Source organism: Trichoplusia ni, chromosome 12 (genome assembly GCF_003590095.1).
Source record: "Trichoplusia ni isolate ovarian cell line Hi5 chromosome 12, tn1, whole genome shotgun sequence".
Lineage (NCBI taxonomy): Eukaryota > Metazoa > Arthropoda > Insecta > Lepidoptera > Noctuidae > Trichoplusia > Trichoplusia ni.
Window position 1 is genome coordinate 5,325,847 of NC_039489.1, and position 20,747 is coordinate 5,346,593.

Genomic DNA, 20,747 nt, shown 5'->3' on the forward strand with positions numbered 1-20,747 from the left:
GTAAACTCGCTAGATGGCGCTCTTACTAATCTTTATGCGTGTTCTGATGTCTTTCAGTCCCTTATGTGTTTAGTATGAGAATGGGAAAATTTTATTGTGAAGACTGTGCATAAAATAGTAAAGTGCTTGATTTTTTTTCTTTTCTCAAGAAACGCTGCAATATGAAGTTATTAAAGGTAAAGAAATGTATTTCTCTACTCTAGAAAATGTTATCAAGAAATTAGAAAATAGTTATGATTTTTATTTTATATCATAGCAAAAACATTAAAAAAAAATATCAAAATTTTTATCGTGCTGTGAAGCCGGTCGAAAAAAAAATGGAAATTCTCTATTCTGCAGTAACTATTTCCATTTTCTAATTTCCTTTCCATATTAAAAACTAGCTGTTGCCCGCGACTTTGTCTGCGTGATTCTCAAGATGTGAAAAACTATGAAGTTTAATAATAACGATCATAGCAAAAATGTAATGCCATATTGAAAATGAAACACTTTTTTTATATTTTAAGCTTCCTTTTTTATTTCTAAATTATAATGAATCTTGAGCCGCCCAAAAACTATCAAATATTTGAATCAAACACATTTCATCGTTTACGATACTATCCTTGTGTCAAATATTTCACAGCTGTTTTAATGACTTTTTCTTATTTAATCCCAAAAAGAGGGATTTATAACTTTGACATATCTGCCTGCCTGTCTGTCTGTGACATCATAGCTTCCGAACGAATTGAACTATTTTAATTTAAACGTGAATTATGTGCGAGTGTTCGTTTAGACATGTTTGACAAATCGAGCCGTTTAAAAATGGGGGAGGGGGGGGGGTGCAAGTAGGAAAAAATAACAGAAGGTATAACTCAGTCTTAGCACTGCTGCTAAAAATGTTTTACTTTCGAAATTTTCCATTTACTAATTGGGTGGGTTATGATTTTCGAGCACGTCTGTTCTTGGGACGGCCTACACCTGAAATTGCTAGACGGATTATGACAGTGATTATGAGGTATCATAAAATTATTATTGTACTGTAACCAAAGAGGTAAACCAGAACCATATTACTGAGGCCCCGTTCGTCTGTCTGTCACCTGGCTGTTTCTCAGGAACAGAGATAGCCAGACAGTTGTTATTTTCACACACTATGTTTTCTGACGATATAAAGAAGATGTAAAATTATTTTTGTGGACGGAGCTGGTGAAGTGAGAGTCGGGCTCGGTAACTGTGGATTTTAGATAGTATCATAAGATATAAGATTTTGCAAAATTGCGCCCAGATAAACGGTTTCTTGAAACACGTTGTGTTTGATTGTCCTCTTAATATTAAAACTGATCTTCCTCACAAAAAGTTGGTAAACGTGTTATCTTGGTCCCCTGGTGTTTTGATCATGATTTGCCTTTAAATTGCTGATAAATAAATAGCGTGATAATAAAAAAACTATCAGAAACCCCTTTTTTTAAAATTGACAATGACAAAAATCTGAAGTATAGGATATGTGTAATTTGTGATGTTACGACAAAGCAAAATATGAACATAAAAGTGACTTCATGTGCATGAGTTCTATTTACTGTACCAATTTACAAAGCAAAATTAGGTATTTTATTCGTTAACATACCTGACGATCATTGAAGTAAAATACCTAAAGTCATCCCTACTGCATAAATGGAACTTAAATAAAGACTACATGAGGTTGGTTATGAGGTTACGCTGTCGATACCGACAGCCAAAATGAATTTTCCAGACATTGTATGACGGATGTAAGAGCTGATAGCTACACGCTATTATCAGCCTTATTGGGGAAATTTCCAAAAATATGTTCCTAATCCACGTCGGCTTAGGGATCTCAGAGACTTATTCAGTCTCGTTCCTTGCCCTGTTTTTACCAGGCTACGAAAGAAGAAAATTTTAAATAAGTAGAGAATAGAATAAATTGTTACAGGAATTTTTGGAAGGACCACGTGTGCGGTCTCTATAATGGCGAATGTAGACCGATCAAATCGTTAAAATATTGAAAAATCCCAGGTATCAGTAGACGTCAGTAGACGATAATATCTATTCTTCTTTTCTAGTCAGTTTTTTTATCCGAAATACTTTTGGCCTATGTAATGTTGCAAATTTAAGAAAAAAAAATGTTGCTAGTTGTTACAGATGAACCAAGGTAATAATTAACTGTATCGTTCAGTAATTTTTTGTTACGCATAATTATAGATGAGATCAATGTGAACTACATGCAACTTTGGGTTGAGTGTCACTACGAATGTTTTGATCTTGAAGTAGCATCGCTAACATTACCGAGCTAAAAACATAGGCATATACTCCTATCGTAAATAAATACAAAATCATATTACGGCATTGCACATTTGAACTTGAGTCTTTTTAGTACATCAATAAAAAGAAAAATAATTTAAGTTCCTTTCTTCCAAGAATGTACCGATTACGGTAACAATTGCATAAAAAAAACGCAATAGTTTATTTTTCTTTTATTTTACTTGTGAAATAGTCGCGGTAGGCCTATATCAGACTTGAAAGAGAATAAAATGACAAATTTTTTGAAATTGATTTATTTTTGAAAATCCTATTATTGCTCTGCCAAAAGTCTTAAGGTAAATAGCGTGATGTTTTTTTGTGTAAATTGATGACCGTGCTGCCTTCTACTCAATGGGGTGAAAATACACCTCATAATTGTATTAAACGATGTTACGGGTGAGTCCAAATATTTAAAACTTTACTGCTCATGCCCCCTACAGAGTAGCGTTATGGTTTTTGTATATTTGTTGTATCATGTGTACGATAAGGTTCATGCAAAATTTGAACGAAATATATTCAGTAGTTTATGAGATAGTTTGATATTTGTTTATAGATATAAAAGGCTCCTGCTCACCCCCTATAACGAAAAGCGAGATAATAAGTAAAAAGTATGTTGACCGGACCCTTTGTTGATATTTTCTGAAAATTTGAATCAAATCTATTCAGTACTTTCCGAGATCTTTCCGGACATACATACAGACAAACAGACAAACAGACAAACAGACAAAAATTCTAAAAATCATATTTTCGGCATCGGAATCGTTCGTAGACCACCCTGCAATTATTCTTTTTTAAAAATATTCAATGTACAGTTTTCACTTTTCTACAATTTTATTATATGTATAGATACTTATCACAGTAACTATTCACGTCAGTACCACACTTGGACAATTCATGGACAGGACGTCAATTCATTTTTATCAAAACATCTTGATTTGCGTTTCAGTATACCTCAGCAGACCTCCCAATTACTTTCACAAACCTACATCAACATTTTGACAACGGTTAAAATCGCAGATAAGTGATATATTTGAATAGATTTTAAGTAAGATCGGACCTTTTGCTCCCAATTTTATGGGCCGCGAATGGCTGAAACTTTCAGAGAATTGAAGGGAATTTTCTAAAGAAATCGGACCTCAAACTTATACCGTCTTTGTGAAACGTCGGGGCGACGTCGACGAAAAGATGGAAATAAATTAGAAAAATGTTTAATTCATAAAATTAATGTCTCAAGTCTTTAAAGGCTTTTCAGTTCAAGTCACTTTTGAAGTGCGACATAGATTTTGATTTAAACTGAAAGAGGTATGAATTTTCCTTAAAAATTTGCAGATTTTATTTTCCTTGATATAATTTTGTGGAAAGGTCGTGTTGGTTTTATGGTTTTATGGACGGATATTATTGCAAAATATTGTCAATTTAAAGATAGATGTCATACTTACGTATGTAAAACTAACTACACTTATTTAACATCGTTTTTAATAAAAAACCATTCAGTTAGTTGATGCATCATCATCACATTTATGCGATTTTTTTATTACACTGGAGTCGACATACTCTATCTGCCTTCCCTGAGAAGAAAAGTTACAACAAACCCAGGGATCGTCGTCCCTTTTAAAGTCAAGTAAAACTAAAACTATTCTAATATTTTGTCTTTCACGGTTTTTCCCAAAATGTATTGTTCATCCTCTCTTGTTTATTTAAGTAGTTATATTTTGTACTAGAGCCTAGCCTAGCGGAATAGGTCGTAAATAGGCTCTCAACTCTAATATAACGCGCTTTAGAGAGGTACTTACGATATTTCACTACGTTTTATGAAGTGGTTTTAATGTATTTACACTTTGAACTAAAAACTTTTTAATATTTTTCAAAATTTAGTCATAATTATCCAGGGCTTAGGGCTCCGCTTGCAAAGGCTTAAAACGAAACCCTATTTTACGGCTTGTCACCAAGCTTTGCACAGACTTCTCTGTCCATCCTTCCTTTTATCACGAAGCTGTATCTCATGAAACGCTATAACTCGACGATCATAATTTTTAATTTTAATTTAGGTATAGGTATCAACAAATAATATCAATCAAACTTACCAACAGTTGATACGGTCATAAATGCGATAGACTTCTTTTGCCAAATTGATTTTCTTGACAATATATGTAGGGAACTGACAATGTGACTCTCTCTTAACCAGGTTTTTAATATCAAAGCAAGCAAAAATTGAATGTCTGTCGTTCGCAAGCCGTCAACAGCTAGAATCTGCTCATGCATAACAACCTCTGCCGCGACATCTTCACTGAGCCTTTGAGTCTAGACCTGAAGCCAGTACAATAAATGTAAAACTACTGTTAAAATTGTTAATTCTTAGTTCAGTTATGAAAGAAATTGTGATGTCTGGATTTCTAGCTTTTTAGGACTATAAACGAAACATTATTTATGAGATTCCGCTGTCCGTCCTTCTGTCTGTCCATCCGTCCGTCTGTCACTGGGCTGTATCTTATTAACTGTAATGGCCAACAGGTAAGTTACCAAATAAGTGAAATAAATACATAATCTGTAGAAAGAATGATCGAACAATCACAGTTCGTGAGATACAGCCTGGTGATAAACACATACAGAAAAACGGAAAAACATAAGTGGAGTAAGACGTACATATGTACCTCAATAATAGGATTTGTTTTAACTGACTTTTGTTTAATTCGACACCCTTTTTTGAGGCCTTTTTAAAATTATTATGCAGTTATAAAACTACCAACCTCCTTATTCCGATCAGTCGTATCAATAAAAAAATCCCTACTACCCACATAGTACGTACCTGTTCGGTGTACAGACATCTATAGCTACATAACAGCGATTCATATTGAAATTTTCCGCCAACTTCCGAAGGCTGACACTCTGACGTTTGACAGTTGTGGTCGGTAATTAAAAGTGATTTTTGGACCGACATTTTTGGAGTTCCGCTCCCGATATTGGCTTTTTGGGGACATTCGCGTAACCGAATTTTGTAGGTTGAGTTTTATAATTATTGCATGTTTTGTTTTGGTTTTTAACGTAGGAGTTTTTTATTGTATGTTACTAAAATATCTAATTGAGATAGTATGTTTTTTTTTATATAATACGCTCTCTGATATATTATAACACCAATGTGAAACAGTGAAGAAAGACATCGTGAGAAAGTTGATGGAACTTCTTATGTCTTAACGAATATCAAATATACTTTTTTCGGCTTAGCTTTTTTTGTGAGGTAAGGAAGTAAGGTAAGTGGCCCGCCCTCAGACAAACTACAGGAAGAAGCCTAATCCTATCTTATCGTTTTAACCATTTGGTCTTAACTTAGCTAGATTTCTTTACAAGGTGCTATTATAATATAAATGTCTTTCTGTTTCCTCTATAATAGAGCTTTGAGAGTTTGAGCATTAGTTCACCACGCTAGCTTACTGCGGATTTGCAATATTTACTGTATGGAATCCAGGCTTCTTCCTCCTCAAAATTCTTAAGAACTCCCGACAATAACATGACAAATCATTCTTCAATCAATCTTTAGCTGTAATTCAAAGACCAAGGTGTATTAATTGAAACTCTCCCTTGACAATCGGATTTCCATATCCCATTATCCCAACACCAATGTTCTCACCAACGAACCTAAGAACTCTCTTGATTAAGTCATCAATATTCCATTTCAGTGCGCTTTCATTTGACTCCCTACTCGAGTATACTAGCAGACATTCGGATATTTCACCCCCCACAATTTTAAAACGGCTGATCCGATATTTACTAAACACATTTAAAAACACTCGCACATAAATTACCTATTATACAAAACAAACTAAATCGAAATCTCTTAATCCGTTCGGGAGTTATGATGCCACAGACAGTCATCAAAATTAAAACATAGCTCTTTTTGCGTCACATAATATATTCTTTTTTTACAAAAACCTGTTCAATACGAAAAGTTACAATTAAAGAGTTCAGCAAAGTCCTTATTAAGCAGTGTTTTTCTTTCGAAATAAAAAGCAATATTGCTTAAAGCATAGTTACTTCTGTTCCCCTAACGGGCGTCCATTTGCCACTTCTCGCAATTGTCACTTTACAACTGTATACCTTAACAAGTATTACAGTGCCGTGCATGGAAAGTGGCTCGTTTATTTGTTTAAGTGACAATTGTGTTGAGGTAGGTTATGAATGTTATGTAGTGAAGATCATTTTTGTGTTGTGAGAGTTGAATTGTGGAGTTAGAGTTAAAAAAAAAACCAAAGATACTGTTTTTAAAAATAAAAACAAATTTGTCACCCCCCATCCTATCAACCTCCGAGCTTAGCCTTGTTTTTTTAGTGTTATCGTAATAGCGATAGCAAACATCGAAAATTTCAACTGCCTAACTATTATGGTGCATGAGTTATAGCCTAATGACAGACGGACAGGCAGACAGACACTGTCATAGATAGTAATTGGAACCCTGAAAATGATAATTCTTCTTCCTTGTCGTTACACTCTTGCCAGAGTGGTCGTGGTCGTCACGTCAGGGGTGGTGGCAAGCTTTACAATCCGCCGCCATTCCTCCCGCACTGCAGTTCGCCTTGTGCATTCATGTAGAATGATAATACTTGTAAAAAAATTTGGGTCATAGGAATTTTAATAAACTGTTATCATTGTACCTTTAAATGGGAAGACTAAGTCTTATTATACGAAAATAAATAGTTTAAATAAAATTATAACGTTTACTATTTCCTTAATACCTATTTGTGAATATGAACTTTAAGTTTACCAGATAAGGATTAAATTAGATTAGCTGCAGGTTTAAAGCTTTTGCTGGTACTTACTCTGTTTAATAAAGCAGTTTGAGAAATAACATCACTTTAATGACATTTGGATGTTATGTGAGTTCCTTTAATTTGAAATAGTTTTAACTATATGATGTAAAGTAGGTTCACTTTAGTACCCATCGATTTTCTCGTTATTTTACGTCGTTGTGTTGTAAATTAAAGAAAGTATAAATTTTCCCCCACAGCTGGGCCGCTCTTACATTTTCATACCTCTTTGGCTATCGTAAGCTCTTTGGTTACTTGCAACCCACATAAAAATGTTCTTTTTAGGACTTCAATAATTTGACCCCATTACCATAATGACAAATTTTAAAAAAAATCTAAAATCCTAATCTGAATAAAAAAAACTTGACATGAAACATTCAAATAAAATGTGCACAAATAAATATGTCCCGTAGTGTAATGGCCTCGTTACATCACGAGAGGCTAGCAAACACAAGGGCCCCGTTTTTCTTAGAGGTCTCAATTTAACTGGCCTTTGTCACAACCCTATACGCTATTTATTAGGGACTTTGCTGATTAGGGCCCGCCCTAAAAGGAGTGCACTCAAATAGGGGCTTAGACGAAGCTGTTTGATACTTGTGTGCTATTCTGTGCTATTGTGATTGTAATGATAGTGGCAATCTAAAGTAGGGCTTTTGAGAGTGGGAGCTAATTATAATGATCTCTTGTGCTGAGTCTGGGGTTTAAGTATTGTTGAAATGGTTTTTAGAATTTGGATAGACATAGAAATAAATTTATTTTTAACGACTTTTATTGCTGGTTGTTATTTTTTTGGGTTCTGTGCTCAAATGGGTAAGATCAAAACTACTATTGACTACTATTACTGCGGCATCGCTGTCTGTTCGTCTGTTATCAGGCTGTACCTCAAGAACCACGAACGCCGTATCATGGGAGAGGCCGATGTACAGCAGTGGACTGAGATGGGCTGTTGATGAGGATTAAATTAAAATCCAGGTTTCATTTTCCTTTCTACGTTCAGTCTTAAGCGGTATGTCGCAATCAAAATATGTAGAAAGTCGTACCTTTTCAGCTCCAGCCGAATACCTATTTCTTTATATGTTTGACTGATTACTTTTACTTACAAAATCTTTTTATGATTATATAGAAATCATTTTTAGTATAAAGCAATTTAGTCTTTGAACTCCGCATAGGTTTTCAATTTAAAAGTATGAATGATTAAAAGTTAAGGAGCTTTTGATAAATAATTTTCATTTTATAAGAGTAGGTAAGATTTCAGAGCTGGAAATTTTTTAGCGTAAAGTGGAGTAAAAGATTGTTGGACTCGTCAAATACGAGTTGGACTTGCAATGCTGAGGGTCCGTTCAAAGATGATAAAGAAGATTGTCACATTGTCACATTTCATGACCGTATCAACCATTGCTTAACCTGGATTTTAATTTTATCTATTTGTTGTAAGAAGCTGAATAAATACCTATATCGTCTGTGTAGATATTACTTATGTAACTAGTTCGATCCAAGAGATACGGTGCTGTATCAGCCTGACAAACAGACGGACACACAACGAACCCGCAATAGTATTCCTTTTTAAACCTTTTGGTAAAGAACCCTAAAAATATTTAACTCCAATATGAAGAACATTATTAATTTAAATATCATACTCAATCTCACTGAAACAACAACGAAAACCACGATCCAAATAAAATATAAAGTCTCCTCAAATTCAACCACAAAAGAAAATAAATTTTAAAGTTAAAACTCCAGTTATCCTATATCCTGTTGAACCAACAGGATAATTTAAATGTAAGTAAGTATACTAACACAGTATCGCCTCGAACAAGGCAAGGGAAATACGGAGGAAATTGAAAAAGGCTCAATACTGCCTGACGGTTGTGTAATGAAAGCAAAGTTTTTTTTTCTTTTATTTCTTTCATAGTTATTTGCATACAAATATGATATTTGCGTTTGAAAGTATGGAAAATTACTTTGGCTGGCACATGCTGGTCTATTGGGCTTTGACTATTTTCTTTATTGGTTTGCTTTTTTTGTGACGTTACGTGGTAAGTTGGCAACATTTTTAAATACTAGTTTAATAAATTTGATTATTATGTAAATGGTTTGTCATTAGCGGAAACATATATTCATATTTTTGTTATAGACTGCAAAACTACGTTAGTGTTAACCCAGGTCATAAACTATATATGTGCCAAGTTTAATCTAAATCCGTTCAGTAATTTTTGCTCGAAAGAGGTACAAACATGCATACTTCCATGCATATAAACTTCCGCTGTTGTATTAGTAAGAAGTAGGATTTTTACTCTGGAAGCAAATATTACAGATTTTACTGCGATACTTGTAACAACATTCAACCGAATAAATTATAAAAAATATGAATACCCTAAAACAGCTCGTGATTTACAGCCTAGTGACAGAAGGATGAACAAACGGAGTTGGATACAACACCCTAACGGGACTACCTTTATAAAGCTTACCTTTGCAACTATGGTAGCTTATCTGTGAAACTTTTAACCACTTAAAACTGCAAACCTAACCATTTTAGCTCAGAGTAACAGCTTAACTAGCTTGAAGTTAGCTATATTAGGAGCTACAAGTCTAGATAGCTTAGTTTAGTGTAGTTCACTCCAGTGTAGCCATTAACAAGCCCGTTGGGACAAATTTAGGAGAATTTGTAATACATATGTTAAGTTTGATCGCCTGGAGGAATGGATAGCAACAAGACATGAATGCTCTGGCAAGATTATTTAGTTATGATATTTTTTCTTCGCCGCTGAATGAGCGACGAAGGTGGTGTGATGATCTAGATCTATGCAGGGCGCACGTGGCCAGAAATCGAAAAAGATAGAAAGGTCTGGAAGAGAAAGGGTAAGGCCTTTGCCGAGTTCTGGGATCTAAAACAGACTGTATAAAAAAATCTTTAATAAAAATGCTTCTATAGTCCGTTATTAAATGATGTAACGGTTTAATCCCGCGTATTTATCGGGGTAGCCCAACTAGTTTCGGACCCAACCGGAGTCCTTAATCATGAGCAGACGCGGCGGGATCGCGAGTCGTAGAGTTCGACTCCGGTTGGGTCCAAAACTAGTCGGGCTACCCCGATAAATACGCGTGAGTAAATCCTATAGTCCGTATTCAACAACATAAACAAAGAAAAACAGACTTAACGCCAGCATTCGTGGATGACACAAATGCTTGTTTTAAAGAGGGATCGATTCCACAACACGTTGCACCCAGTGGTTTTGGCGTGGTAAAACTCCATGCAGCCAAAAACGTTAAAATGCCTAACTTAAAAAAAAAGGTCTAAAAATGTGCTGGTCTATATTTCAACCAGTTGAACACAAACCAGTTTCTGAATTGTGCTATTAGTTCTAGTCGCAATGATATAAAAAAAAAAACGGACCTCTAATTTAAACCTCTAATCTGAACCACCCTTTGTCACCTCTTTGGTACTGTCAGCAACAACCGTGATCATAAGTACAATTAATTTTTGATAGTAACATTTTTCAGGATTCATCATCACGAAAAATACTCAATGGTTTAATCACGCGTATCTTTCGTAGTTGTCCGTCTAGTTTCGGACACAATCAGAGTCCTGAACAGTAGCGGCGAGGTCAATAAAAAATTATAAAAGTAGTAGGAAATATGATCGGTCAACTTATTCGCCATGACTAATTTACAGCTAATAGAAGGACAAATAGTCTCGAAGAAAAAAAGTAAGACCGAGAATGAAATACATAGACCAACTGAAGGAAAAAGCAGAAGTGACAACAAAATGTGAAATGGCACAGGATTGAGTAAGATAGAAAAACCTACACTTCATTTCATTTCATTACACTGATAAGAGCCCAGCACTTAAAAACTGATGATAAGCAAAAAAAATACTATTACAAACAAAGACAAAACCTTTTATACGCTGACTGTACCTCATTTTACAGGATATCAAAAGGCTTGCTGACTCAACACATAAGACGCATGCACGATAAAGTCTAAAATGCGGCCCTCATTAACGCAGGCAAAAAACAATCGTACTACGATCATTAGTGAACAAAAATGACAGTATTGTTCATAATGAGCACACACTCTAATAGAAATTTAAAGGGATTTTATAGTGTACCGATTTTAGAGCTTAATAATATGCATGAAAATTGGAAGAGTGGGAGACGATTAGTGAATCCGTACAAATAGGACTGAAAGAAAAATTACAAACGAAATTTTATGACCGCGACAACCTTTTTCTTTTCGTTTTGTTGATGTACAGTCAGACTCATAGTTTAAAGCACCTGCGGTGGGTCTCTGACGAGACTTTACACACCTTTGATGCAAAACAAAAATCAAACACAAAAATCTTTACACTGTAAGACTGACTTAGTAGCATTTTTGACAGCTGATTAGCCCGCCCTTTACCGCTTCTTAAGTATTCTACCTTAGCAATAGCAACAGAGCAACAAACTCCACACTTTTAATTTACAACAAGATAAAATACAGTACAATTATTAAAGGAAACGCGGCAACTAAACAAGTTTTTGAGGTCAACACATTCTGTCACTAGGTCAAAACAACAAACTTTCCCTTTTAAATATTAATCACGACTAATCCTTACGTCCGTCTTCGCAACACCAATTAAAAACTAATCAAAAACAAACGAAATTTCTCTGTAATTAACGCCTAGAAATCCTTCGGGAACCAGTTATCAAACTTGTTATACTTGACTCAATAATTACGTAACTTTAATGCCGGTATAGAGGGTCCATATTAAAGGGTGCTTTAGAGCAGTTCATGTTGTGTAAGTCCTAGATTTAGTAGTCTTCCACGAATATTAGAATTTCTCGTTGGTTATGTAGGATTAGGGTCATGTTTGAGATTAATGAGGGGCTCGTTATATAGTTTAGTTTCTCAAAAGCTGATTTGTTTTTTGTCTAATTATGACTGGGATGATGAAAAAATAGTAAATCTCATTTCGAAATCTGTAAAAATGGTAAGGACTGAAGAGGTTTGACAGTAGTTTAGGGTTGATAAGCTTTCGAGTAACACGAAAAAACTATAAATTTAATCTATTTGAAGAAACATCGGTTACGACTAAATTGTTGATCTAGATCTTCTTTCGTTAGATGACAGATGGAAGCTATTTTTAGTATTTGTACCCAAAAGGTTAAAAATGGAACCTTAGCTAGTAGTAAGAATCCCCCATCCGAAAGTCTGTCACCAGGCTCAACATCTCATTAATCAACTGACCAAGATTTTTCTTACTCGATCAAAAGGCTAAACAATCACAGATTTCGACAAATAAGTGACGAATGGATATCCTATGAGACACGAGTAAAACCGAAGGCATTTGACATAACAAAACAAAATCGAATTAAAGATTTCCTTAGCTCAAAACTCTATTTTCAAATAACCACTTTTTCCCTCCTTCATCCAATAGATTACATTCGCAAAAAAAACCTTTTTTTAAAAACTACGTATGCATTCAGACAATCCCATTCAGCGTTGAATTTTTCAAGCGGCTCATTGTATTTCAGCACTAAAGCCTACTTTCCCTGTGTTTTTCGTTCCGAATAGTACCGTGTTCATATTTAAAAACTTTTGTCAATAAACGCCGGTAGAAAACACTCTGTATAGTAAAATAAAAGTTTACGAGTCTACGTATTCTGTGCTCTTACTGTGAGCTCTCGAAATAGGAAATTTGAGATTGAGGAAGGGAGACAGCGCAATACACTAGGCGTATTGCCATCCCGCTTGCACAGTGACAAAAGTTATTTTTTGACAGCTCATAGTGGACTCTCCTTCTGATATTTGTGCTACCGTTTCAGCTATTTTCGTGTTTAGTATTTTTGAACGTCGTTTTCAGGTAGTGTTTTAAAGTCAGAGAAGTTTAATTTATTTTTATTTCATCTCTAAATATAAAAAAAAATCGTTCTTTGAGATACTTACCCATATGGGTAAGATTCTGTTGTCTGTCCGTCTGTTCGTCCATCTGTCTCCAGGTTTAATCTATGGAGTGACCTTAAAGCTATGGCTTAGTGGTTGAAATGAAATAGGTATTTGACATGATATTAACAAATGATTAAAATCAAAATTCAGGCTAAGAAACGGGTGGTACTTACTCCCTTAATTTCTTGTTAGCCATCTACTCAAAATAACTTTATCATGCCATCCCTTGTCCTTTAATTTTGTATAAAATTTTCAAGGGTGTCGCCTAACAATAAGTTACAACTTTCAACTAAATTCTACTTGAAACTTTGATCGTAAGAAGATCAAAATTAATCAAATCCAAAACGGTAGGCCTGTCGTACAAGAAGCAACCAAAGTCCGAAAACTTCGAGGAACTATTTATTTTTCTTTTGGCTGATGTACAACCTGGTATCAGAGATTGAAACAGCCTGTCACTTATGTCATTTTAAAACATGTCCTTAGAAAGTATCACTTGTGGAGTTTTCTTGTTCCCTTTTTAGGCAGTAAAAAAACTTAATTTGAAAAGATACTATGGCGTTGTGGGATTTCAGGAGTTCGTGGCTAAACTAAAACTGCTCAAGTTGATCGATCACAGGTTAAGCTACTCTTGATACGATCGGTCCGTGGATGGCTGACCATGTATGTCATAATGAGTTTAGAAGGCGCATTAAATTGTGCTCCCCGGCTGTTATTTACCCATCCTTTACAGTCAGTAGCTAGAAACTCTGACAAACAGTCTGACTAAAGGGTACCGAGTTGTGAGGAGGTCTGGTTAAGCTAGGCGCTGACTACAACATAGTTGGGAATAGGCTAAGCTGATGAATGCATGGTGGGTTTTAAATCTACGCTCTCCGACTTGACACTCGAACGGTCATACCACTAGGCTGGGATAGCCAAACAAACTCATAGAGGTTGTATCCTAAGCGTCGTTGAAGATCGAAGTCGTTGGGTACCGGAGCGTTGCCCTGTGCATAAAACAATGTATACAACATTTATATACAAGTACACATATATATATATTACAAGTAACAAAGAGTACCTTACTTGTGGTGTACACGAATATTAATTGGAATTTTGAAGACACACTAACCTAGTTTCAATATTGTCTTTAATATCATGTTGATAAGTATGCCCGTGAGTTTGGTGATAGAAAAATGAATCAAAGAAAATCATATTTCTACAGAAAGATCTTAATTTTATTTAAAGCAAGTATAGTGCTGTTTCAAAAAAAATGTCTCCTTAAAGTGATAAGTGAGATCAGAATTATGGTAATCTTTTTTAGGGTAACTTTAAATACTCAGACAGAAAATGGAACCATTGCTGTTGCCCTCGTTGTCTCTCAATCGCCTGCCACTAGGATGGCATTCCATTGGTGACAGTCTAAATTTTCATAGATAATGTATTTCTGGTGCCGCTTTAGAAACATGCAATAGAAAAAAATGGTTGCGTGGGTATTTGCGTACTATTTTGGCATACTCTATTTGGACTGACCTGTTCGTCTAGTGATTATTATGACTGGTATACCAGAGGTTTCATTTGTTATCATTTGTTCTGTGTTTTTGTGTAATTTATTAATATTATATGTCACAAATATATAAGTAGGTATGGTTATCAGTTGTGAAAAAAGGCCAAGATTGTCATCAAAGATTATTTCACGAACTTTAAACACAATAGACTGCTGAAATGTAAGATACTAACTTATACTAAGGATGTAAGAAAATTAAAAGATTTTCACCTTTCAGGTTAAATGCCTCCTTTTCAGGAGTATTTGCCTTAAGACTGAAACTCTCTCCTCTTAATATCAAAGCGCCTTTGGTAAATATACGGTAAGCGTCGAAACGGAAATTCTTTGAAATTTTAATTAGCTTTTTATTTGCGGTCTTATCGATTTTGTAGAATAAGTTAAGCTTTAAATCCTAGTGCGAATGAAAATATATTATTAATGAGGATTTCTGAATGAAAGTTCAGATTCTGTTTTCTTTTGTCTGGGTAATTTAAATGTTTAACATTGTTTTAATAAATCTGGACTTGTTAAAATATTTTTGTGCTTTTTTTTTACCGTGATATATCAAAATTAGAACCAACACAAGAAAAAATAGTCAATTTCGAGAAGAACTTGCAACACCGATTTGTTTTCTTATAAATAAGTCGAAACAATACATATGCAATAAAATGGTCACCCATCAAAATCATGACCGCAAAAACCAATGCTTTGCCTCGATTTTTCCATTATTATTTGTAGCTGCCCTGGTGACAGATGGTCAGAAGACGGCCAGATAGCGAAGTCTTAGTAATAGGATTCTATTGTAACAGTTTGAGTGCCGAACCCGATGAACACCCTTTCTGTCTTTTCTTTACATTAAGAGGAAATTCAAGAAAAATCATCTGTCCACGCATCTTTATGATGAAGATCAATTTCCTCTGAGGAAACGCGGAACGAAAGCCTGAATACATTATTATTTTTACATTTTAATGATGGAAACCACAATACTACGTAGCTTAATGCTTGCATAGCATTAAGCTACGTAGGTAGACGCGCTTAATAGGAGAACTTCCCAGGTTTCAATTGTTTTCAGATGTTCTGAGAAAATAATATTTTTTCTTTTGCACGTGTTTGTTCTCAAAACAGAAGTTTCCATGTAGAAGAGACACGCAGTATGTCTCTTTGAGTAAATGTATACTATCAGTGCAAAATTATTTCCTGGTATATATGTTATTATTTCCTGGTGTTCGTTTTTTTTCTTGAATGGATAATAATAGAAAAGTTTTTTTTTCTTTTGTCCTGCTATCGTAAATTGATCAAATTACAGTGAATGGAACATGTGCGTGACGTCACGATTGTGAATGCATTTTTATATGCCTTACGTCACAAACGTCGTCTCCTGAAATTTAAAGCAGTTTACCGTTGTCAGTTTTTGTTGTTCGGAAAATAAATGCCTAATATTTTTCTAACTGAGGGAATAAATAGATTTTTACTTTTTGTCAGTCGTCATCTTTATTTTTTTGTGTAGGTAAGAAAAATGTTTCTCAGATAATCTCACTCAGTATACATCTCACGTTAGCAAGACAAAGGCCAAAAACAAATCTATTCAAAAAATAAGAATAAAACGAAAGTTCCCAAAACGTATCGAAATCCTAACAATCGCAAACTGGAACTCAAAGCCGCAAGTTCCAAACGGTTCACAAGGCCAACGATTCTTTATATACAACATAATGTACATAGAATCTGACCCTCCGCCAGATTAGGTGACCGCTACCCAAAAGTTTCCTAATTAAGAGTACCCAACACCACTCAGTGTCTGTTAATTAATGTAACATACGTACAATATATTGCAGACTTGTGGGGATTTGGGTACATGAGTTTAGAGTTTTCGATAAACTAATTGCTTGAAGGTTTCGTTGAAGAGGGAAATAGCTAAAAATTATGTTATTTTTGCACGTTAACGAATATTTTAAATTATTTGTACATAGTCTACCGTTTTGTCGGATACGATTTTATTCGTATGGGGCTTATATAAGCAACTTAATACACGATGCAACCAAAAATCAACATGTGCATATTATCCGATAAAACGGACACCTCATGTGAACTTTGTAGGAAAGAACATGATAATACAAGGTATGTTACTTATTAAAATAGGCAGTAGAAGTCAGATATGGAGTCGATTCTTCAGACTGATGTCCTACCCAAATATGGCTTGGCAAAAAGAAAATAGAGTCTTCACAAGAGTACACATTGTCCGTGTAACTCCTTAAAATACCTCATAAAAAGACTACAAAAACATTATCACAAACTCGAATAATTTCCGATTGTAAAACAAAACGAAAACCTCGTTGAAATTCCGAACCAAAAACTTCAGCGTGAAAATATAACTTACATGATGAATTCGAAACATGTTCATATACTATCCGAGTGCCTCATAAATTGGCTATTTCCTCGAGCGATGAAACATCTACAATATAAAAAAAAATCCTAACATTTTTCACAAGGAACCGTCTCGATTTTACCAGGAATCAATTTACCTGTATCTGCCTCGTCTACAGAAAATTTCCCACAGGAAATAAGCTAAGTTTGAACTACCAAATTGACTTGGAAGTGGCGTACGAATAACAAAGGGTATACTTTGGGCGATCCTTTTATACCTCGTCCTAGGTTAAGAGCGATGAGACGCGAAGCGATATGTATTTGTCGAACGGAATATTGGAAAATTGATTTTGTGTTTTTAAGGTTGTATATTTTTGGTATTTTTAGAGATTTTTTTAATAATAACTACCGTGAGACTGATTCATTATTAAATGATATAACGGATACGGGGAACGGAAACTAATCTGGGGTACCCGACTAGTTTCGGACCCAACCGGAGTCCTTAATCATGAGCTAACGCGGCGAGATCGCGAGTCATTATTAAGGACTCCGGTTGGGTCCGAAACTAGTCGGGTACCCCCGATAAATACGCGTGAGTAATCAGTTATATCATTTAATTATCGAGAATTTGTTAAATGAACGGGTTAAATCGGTTTCATTGATCTGTTTTAAATGTTTACAACTTCGATAAATTAAAGTTTAAGTTGCCTGTAATAAACTAATTATTATAAGTTTTTGTAAAGAAAAGTAAATCAGCTACGATTAAAACTCTTTTTTTTAATTCCTGATTTCGGCCACAACTTTTCCACAACCGCGTAACACAAGTGCGGTATTTAGCTACAAGACTACACAATGGAAAAATCCATTTAAATGACTGATATTAATCTAAAGCTTCGAGAAGCATCAATTACGTCTTTCATGTAGAACACTGGGCTAAGTTCCTGTGACAAATATAGACCTCCGGTGACGCGTTACGAGTTTAGGATCCGACCTTGGCGAGTATTTTGTTGTTGTCGATTCTTGGGGCTTCTTCAAATTGGGATATTGAGCTATTGCGTTTTAAGGCTCTCCGATGAAAGCAAAATCAAAAGTTGAATTTATTTTTGATCCAAACAAGGAAGGGTTGTGTGTCTTTGTTATAATGTAGCACATTAGTAAGGAAATCATAAAATACATATTTTTTTTTCAATTGTTCAAAATTATTTTATTAGCTCTTGAAAGGACTTCTATCCAGCACTTACATCTTTCTCTCATTCTGCTGGTAATCTGCGTACTCTTTTAGTTAGTGACATACTATTTTCAAACAACAGAATTCATATAATTAATTAAGCTGTCAATAATGCCAAAATTTCCCCTTAAACATATTGTTGTGTTAGAACCTTATATATGTGTGAAACTCCTTTTAAGTATGTATAACCTGCATGTGTCATTATATTATTAAATATAAATTATTCTTTAAAGTCAGTAGCAAATAAAACAGCATTGAGAAACCACGTCTTTCTCTTACTCAGAACTCCTACAAACAAATTTGAACCTTAAACTCTACAACACATATTGTTTTGGTAATCATACAAGTAAGCAGAAACATTTAAATCAGTTCATCTTTACACACGGTGCAATGTGTGAGTAAAATTTTAAATACACAGTGACGGCGTGCATTGCAACAGCTTGCATTTGTTTTCACAAATGAAAGCTCCCATAGTAAACGAACGCACGCACCCACACCATGGCGCGCACAAACGGGCATTTGTATTGTGAAATTACATCAGTTCACACCTCCGTATCCTCGAAATATATTGATACCAGGAAACAGAAGAATAGCGAGACATGACGCGAATTTTTCCGTCTGACTTAACTCTAATCGAATAAGTCTCACAATAAGGGATGGTGAAAATAAATATTACAATGGTTCTGTTTTTTTAGGGACTTGACAAACGTGTGATTTACAACGAGGGCAGATGATATGAAAAATAATTTACGATTGGCTTTCCATAGATTTATCAAGGGGTAAATTCCGATGGTAAATTCCATTGGTATTTTTAAGATGTGTTATTCCAAAATAAAATGGTGATGGCAAAATGCTCTGATGCCGTAACTATCCAATGTATTTAGAAAAAAATCTATAAAAGTATATTTCAATAATAATTTCAGGAGGTTAAAGTGTTTAAGATTTTTTATTCAAAGCTTCCCAAAAAAAGCAAAGCACTTAATTTTTATTAATACCTCAACACACTTTCAACCTAAAATTTTGTAATATACACACAAATTATTCAGGGATTATTTCTCGCATAAAACCTTAAGGTAACAGCCCAAGTTTTTGGTTTGTAAAATTCAAAGAATTTTCTTTTGTGAACAAAGACTTGATGAAATTGGCCAAAGTTTGTGGGGTCCGAAATTCCTAGGTGTAATGTCCAAAAAAGAACAATTTTCACAGGTGTTTCTGATTTATGTCAAAGGCGAGAGGCGTTTTGAGGAGTTTTCTCGAGGTCCTTTGATCCCGACCTTTGGATTTCATTCCGCTATCAAGATAAAGGTATCAAAGGTGACAATAGGTCCCTAAACTTTTCGGGCCTTCTCGAATTTTCATTTGCACGGATACTGTGGAAGGGAGGAAAGTTTGTCTCAAATTCTGGGAATTTGGGCGTTTGCCGATGTTGTTATGTTGTTACAAACGCGTATTGAGTAACAATTTAGAGGGCTTTGTAGCTCCGATGAAAATGAAAAGTTACTGCGTAGGAACCCGAGTCAATCTGGTAAGTATGATGTAAACAAGTGTTAAACGAAATTGTGTACCGTATTCCCTTTTGTGTATTCAGAAGATATTGTGCTTTTGTATTTTTAGATGGTTTAATTAAAAAATATTGCGAAATTATGTGTACTTATTGAAAAGTAATAATTTATTTGATCTTTTTACACAAACATACAAACCTTCACGTACACTTTCAATCCCATTACAATTTTCTCTCAAGCTTTAATTGAGCACAAGCAATTTTCTCACATGCCATTACCGAAACTAACCAGAAAAACTTTCGCCAAACAAGCGAACTCCAATACAACTTACGAAACTAAAGTGCATTTACCAAAACTGAAGGAAGGAGACAAGTGTTCGGAAACTTGCGAAGTTACGTCCAAGATGTTTGCTTTATCTCAGAAACAATTACTTCCCCGCTTGAAATGTGTTGAGATGTCCGAGGATACGAGTGTGGCGTGGAACTTGGATTGTTTTGTTTCAGATATCTCTTGATTTTTGTGGCAGTTGTTTGTTGGAGATAGATGAAGTTATAGATAGTCAAAGATGTCAGAGCCTGGTTTACTGCTATTATGTTATTTTTATTTTGATTTACGATTCTGACGTTTAATGATCTTTCAGTGCCTTAAGTTATATTCTAAAAAAAGATTTGATGAACTTGTCACTGTATCGGGTAACTACAAAAATAGTTTAAATGTCATCAAAATTTATTAAAACCACAGAAAATAATAAAAAATAAATAAATAAAACCACAGAATTAGCTGTGTCTGCTCTATGTTATCTGTGCTATCTGCAACATTACTCTATGACATTCTGTATCTGTGTCATTTTTCATTATTGATTAAAGAGCCAACGTTTTTGTGCAACAGAAAATCTCTTTTCCATTGAAGAATCCTATAAACCTAATAAATAATATTAAACGTGAACCTTAATTTCGACACACGTTCCTATCAAGATATTTTAAAACGTGTCAGCCTTCAGTCACATTTTGAGTTCAAATTGTCTTCACCACAATGCATACATTTTGTTTCTCAGCCCATCGTAAACTTTCTGACTGGCATATTTCGCGTGTACATCTTACAACAACTTTGTATTA